This window comes from Ambystoma mexicanum, chromosome 9, assembly GCF_040938575.1.
Source record: "Ambystoma mexicanum isolate Mex_15411 chromosome 9, UKY_AmexF1_1, whole genome shotgun sequence".
NCBI lineage: Eukaryota > Metazoa > Chordata > Amphibia > Caudata > Ambystomatidae > Ambystoma > Ambystoma mexicanum.
Window position 1 is genome coordinate 764,726,190 of NC_090931.1, and position 6,000 is coordinate 764,732,189.

The following is a 6,000-nucleotide window of genomic DNA, read 5'->3' on the forward strand; positions in this document are numbered from 1 at the left end:
GCTCAAGACGAATGGCAAACAGTGTTTAATAGACCCCCTTAGGAGCTGCTAGTCAGTTTTGCCCTGCCTTCTTTATGTCTCTATTCTTAAAAAAAACATATATATACCACTCATATATTGGTTAGATTAGAGATTATTCATGAGTGTTGTCAACTCTAACATGGCATAATTTACACTGTGCCAGCACTGCAGTGTAATACAAAATATCTAAAAATGAAAAATGTTCCTTTGTCTGTTGAAATACCTGAGAGTGTATGGGCATGCAGGCCCATATTTATTATTGTCTTCGTTTATTGGGGATATGTCCTTAATGAATATATAAATAATCATTTTCAGTATACGTGACCCTTATACTTTTGTCAGCACTCATTAGGGTCTTCTAGTATTGAGTCAATTCCATTCTTCTACGTTTTGGCTTCATTGCCTTTTTCCAGTTTAAAATATTGCGTGCCCATTGGGGTTGTCTGGATGCTGCAAAAGAGGGGCTTTCCAACAAACTTGTATGTATCATCTTCAGTGACTTTTGTATCTGCACATTTGTGCTCAGCAAAGTGCATGCCCTCATGCATGTACAGGCGAGACGGCTGATAGTCCCTGTGCCACTTGCCAAATGTTTTATTTTCCTTTAGTCCACAAAGATGGATGGTCAGTGAAGATGTGCCGTTTGAGAGTATTTTTCCAGCTCTCAGCCCGCACGTGTGACGTAGCACGTACCACGCACAGTGCGGGTATTTATGACTGGGAGTCTGACGGGATTACAAATCCGTCTTTTCCTTTTTCCCCACGGCCACGCCGAAGTGTTACAAAAAGAAGTAAAGAAAAGAAGGTAAGTTGGAGGCATGATTTATTGGCAGATGACTCTGTTATTTGAACGGGATGCTTTATAAGCTGCATGGACGCTTGATGCGACTGGGCTTCTTTTGGCTTCGGTTTTAGCTGCGGGTGCTTTGTCTGCAATCTTTTGACTGTTATTTACTTCTGATACAGGCACATTTCCCAGGGATTGTGTCTTCATCTCGGTTCCCGCGATGCGTCATGTGTTTAGGCACCTTGCAGAAGGCATGGATGGCGGGTTTGCATGTTGGCCTATTATGTACATCTTATGTGGGCTCACTATCTGGGTCACTTTCCGTCTCGTTATTTTACCAGTACATGGGCTCTTTTGAAATAGTGTAAACTTGATGGAGTTGCCCTCATAACAGTTCCCAATTACACAGAAGGCAACATGTTAATTGGTCATGCAAGCTAGGCAACGAGATTTGAGCCTAGCAAAATATTTCCCTTTTCTCTCCTCTAGCAATAATCTTTTGCGCTTCTTCTATTTCAGGCAGTTGCCCTAATTGCGCAATTTGGCATGTTTGAAAAAACGTGGTAGACTTAAACTGCAAAAGCCTGACCATCCACGGCGACTTGTTAAATCCAGCGCTGTTCATTCCATTCACATCTTAACGATGGAAGTGTTCATTTTTTCTGAGATCTGCCAGTAATTGTACATAGGTGAGTTGCTATGCAGGCCTAATTCAGTTTTCCGAATTTATTGTTAACTGTGCCCGTGGTGGGCTGTATTACTCTGAATGCCCACATTCTTTTCTCTCATTAACTGGGCTTGGCAGCGTTTTGGGGTTTTCTTGCTTCACTTAATTTGGAGAGGTTTTGATTATGGCAATTCTTGGCCATATAATACATATGTTTATCCTTGCTTTTCTAGATCCAATACATTTTGATCTACTTTCGGCACGGCCCACATACATGTCCCTGGATTCATTCACAGGACCTTGGGACCAGCCTTTAGGGTTGAGATAACGGTAATTACCATTTCTCCCTCATTATGTCTTACGAAGTATTTGAACTTTAGAGAATGACAGAAGTTCCCTATTTTACACTCACAGATCGCTTACTTTTAACTTGTTGCTGACTATGTTTTTTTTTTTTTTCTTTCTTTGTTGTTCCTGTTTTAGGTGTGACTATTGCTTTTAAGATGCAAGTTTGTCTTGTTAGTTTTAATATTGTAACAAAGACACAGATGAAATATTAAGGAACCATGACTCTCAAGGGAATGCTTCGTCCTGAAGAAGATGGGCATCAACTGTCCTGAAGTTAGATGCATTTTACCATCGAAACTACTAACTGCGATTAGTGCCAGGCCTATTGTATGTAATTTATTTCCTTGACACTTCAGTAGTTGACGCACGGCATCCCATGGTTAGCTATTTTTGTGTGTTTTTGGTTATTGTGTGTTTGTTGTACAATTTTGTTTTTCCAACATACAACATTATACGGGTGACTGAAGGGTTTCCCCACCTGAGTGATCCCCTTCACTCACCTGGGGCTCTTGACATTTCACCCGTTATTTAGTGATTTGGACCAATTAGATGCCCCCCCTTTTTTTGTCAATCAAGCACTTTATATTATGCACTTTATCTTCCAGGTATAGGTTGATATTGAACATGAGTTCTAGATGGTTTAATATGTATTTTAATATTGATAAAGATTTAAATAAATACAGTTTTTTTATAAAGAAGTTTTTTCATGAAGTTTTGATATGTGGTGTGGATTTAGGAGTTCTCCTTATTCATTCTGTCGGATATGTCTTGATGATTGAACATAGTCATATTCCGCTGGCATGACCTCTGTCTGAATACTTGTGAGCATTCAGAACGTGCAAGTGCAGAGAGAGAGAGGGAATAGGGAGTGGGAAGGGGGTAAGTGCTAGGTGTATCAAGAGGGAAATTCTAGGGAGTGAGCAGCTGTAAGTGCAAAGGTAGAGTGGTCAGCCATCAATAAATAAGTGCAGGCCTGTGGTGATGTAGGACAGTGGGTGCCAAGGTAAAGTGATGGGAGGGGTGGACGCTGTAGGCGATTGAGTGTGGGAGGCCAGGACCCGGGAGGACACAAGGGCCTTGGTCACCAATCTCGGCAACTGTGGGAGGAGGAGGGAGAAAGGGAATGAGGAGGTGAAAATGAGAGTCTTGAGGAGCTTCTGGAATTTAAGGAGATCCGTCTCAAGACGAGGAGGAAGAGTGAGGCTGTTCCAAAAGAGAGATCGGTCACCATCTCTCTGTTTAGCAAAGTGCTTAACACGGAAAGAGTCGGTGCCGGAGGAACGTAAAGATCTGGAGGGGGAGTATTTAGTGAGAGCAAGTTGTAGATAGCAGGGTCCCCGGGCTCCAGACAGCTTTATGTATGATGCAGAGGGATTTGAATTTGATCCTTTCAGCAACCAGGAGCCAGTGGAGTGTTTTTAGGGCTGGAGAGATATGGTCCCTGGACTTGAGGCGAAGGATATATCCTGCAGCCCTATCCTGGATTAGCTGAAGGGATCGTAGCGAAGAAGAGGTTAGATTAAGGCAAAGGCTATTGCAGTAGTTTCGCCTAGAGAGAACAAGCTCTCTAGCGACATTGAGCTTCTGGGAGAAAATGAGGAAAAGGGAGAATTCCTTTAAGGAGGTGGAGTTGAAAGTGGGACTTCTTGGCAGTTTCCTGAATGTGAGGGATGAAGGAAAGAGAGGAGTCGAAGATGACTCCAAGGTTTCTGGCTTCAGATGAAGGAGAAAGGGGAGAGCCGATAGAAGATGGCCAGTGTGAGGGTCAGAAATAGTGAGCAGGACTCCCAATCTGAAGGATCTCAGTCTTGCTGGCGTTGAGGCAGAGATCATTGGAAGTACACCAGGACTGGATGGCAGATTGGCACTCGGGAATGAAGAGAATCAGAAGGACATTTGAAGAGGAGTTGTGTGCCATCTGTATAACACTGGAATTTTGCGTGAAAAGGTTAGGCATGAGGTGTGCAAGGGGACCAAGGTCGTTGTTCAAGCGCCAGGGAGAAAGGTTCAATCCCTGAGGGAAGCCACATGTGCAAATGGAGGTAGGGGAGGAGAAAGAGCCAAGAGTAACCTGGTCACTGAGGAAGGAGGTCAGCCAGTCCAGTGCCTGCTCCGAGATACCAAGTGTATCGTGGAGTCGTTTTATGAGGATAAAATGGTTGACCGTATCAAATGCAGAGGAGAGTAGATTGAGAACAGCTGGAGAGCTGGAGTCAAAAGATGTGATCAATTCCTCACAGGTTGTAACACTCACCTGGTATCCACGGGGACGTCACTCAGCCTGTTCTGACCTCTTACGACCTCAAACCCTTCCCTGGAGTCTACTCGACTGGAGACTGGGCCTTGTTTTATTGGAAAGTGTGCTCTCCGTCCTGCCTTCTGCGCAGGGGCGCGTTGATTGATGTGGGCTCGTTGCTGCCTAGTTACTTCACTGGCAAGAGTCCGACAGGTAAGTATAATGAGTCTTTTGAACAGTCCTCTAACTTCATTCCTTTCCTTCCTTAGATGATGGCCGGCGTCCGGGGATGGTGACGTGCTGCTGAGATGAGTAGCGCTGAAGGTGAGTGAGAGCGCGATGCGTGATGCGACCCTTTTGAATTTGTATTGAACCGAGTTCTTTTTCTGTGTCTTTTAGGTGCTGCGACATTTTCAGCATGGATGCCGGTTATGAAGAAGAAATGCGGTGAGTAAGCGCGGTATGCGGTGCCTCTAGATGTTTCCACGATAACCTGGAGTGTCTTTTCCCTCTTGCAGATGGATGAGGAGTTCCAGAGACGGAGTTTCCCCAGAGCGGCTGGGATTCAGGTAAGCGTTTGAAGCTCATACAGTCTTTAAAAATAAGCAAAGATTTGCTGAATGCTTACTAATGCCTTTTTTCTGTTCTTTTCCCTTTTCCTTAGGAAGCGGCATGCCGGGATGGGAATGACACCGTCGAAGATGCCCGCAGAACAGAAGAAGCGATGAATGATGGGCAGAAGCCCCGCAAGGTAAGGCTGTTCCTAACGGTGTTCTTGCAGGAGCTGAGCGCAGAAGAAAGATGCAGGCCTACTGGAGACCGATCCGAACACGGTGAGTGTCATGCTGCAGGTGCAGAAAACACAAAGCATGTTTCTCAGCCTGGGTGTGGCTTAAATAGTCTCTGGGTATCCCAGGTGTCTCTGGGCTGAACCACACCCAAAAGACTAGACTGCACATGCAGTTCTGGGAACCGAAATATGTGGGGGCATCCATCTTGTCCCCATCAATGCACTACACGTCCAGTCCCCAATGTTATCCTATGGGAGTGAGTGAGTCTGGTGCCACAAGCGCCAAGTCTGACTCCAAGTGGGTCCTTGGAGGGATGGAGAGGCCCTTGAGGGCCGTATAGTAGATTGTGGCCTGGCTCCAGCCTGACATCTTGGTGGGCTGGGGACATGAGGGCCAGGAATCATGACACAGGTCTTCAGAAGAGCAGTTTCTGTGCCTCTGGATACTCTGAATCAAGATTGATGGTACTGTAGGCAACCAACAAGTTCAGTGTGCTGGGTCAGTTGGGGGATGACCAGCTCTCCATGAGTTTCCAAAGGAAGGGGGTGATAGATAGAGGGAGGTAGTTAGCTGGACAAGACGGGTCTGCAGTAGGTTTTTTCAGGAAGAGGCTCACAACGGAGTGCTTGAGGGAGGAGGGGAAAGATCCAGTAGCAAAATAGTGGTTACAGAAATTAGCGAGTGCAGGGACTGATGTTGTCCTTAATGGTTCTGGAGGAGCAGGGGGAAACCTGTTTGGAGGAGACCTTCATGAGCGGACAACTCTGGTGACCTCATCAGGTGTGACAGGATTGAAGGAGGACAGAAAGCAGAAGGAGGATTGGAGGCCATGGAAGGCAGGTAGGGGGGCAGAAGGAGAGAGACACAAGGGTGCTCATGTTGTCCTGAGAGGAGCAAATGCATATCAAGCAGTTGATCATCTTATTCTTGCGGGGGATTTTAACTGCCAAATTGAACCATCCCCCTTGCTAAAACACTTGCAAACAGAGGAGACTGAAGTGTGGGGGATCCAGACTACAGTGCCATGAATACCTATAAATACTTTTAAATACTAGAAGAACACCAACAATTTAGAATGTTTTTCAATGAACTGGGCCTATGCTGTTGAAATGAGAAATGTGAGAGGGACATAGTGGCGATCGCCACATTT

The 6,000-nt window shown here is 45.5% G+C and overlaps 1 long non-coding RNA gene across 1 annotated transcript; it reads left to right on the plus strand.

Moving 5' to 3' along the window:
- The first annotated feature begins 747 nt into the window (after window positions 1-747).
- On the plus strand, window positions 748-2,453 carry LOC138489739 (uncharacterized). The gene is made up of 4 exons (XR_011274874.1): window positions 748-826; window positions 1,328-1,497; window positions 1,709-1,805; window positions 1,959-2,453. It is a non-coding gene; the product is annotated as an uncharacterized lncRNA (long non-coding RNA).
- Window positions 2,454-6,000: the final 3,547 nt, after the last annotated feature.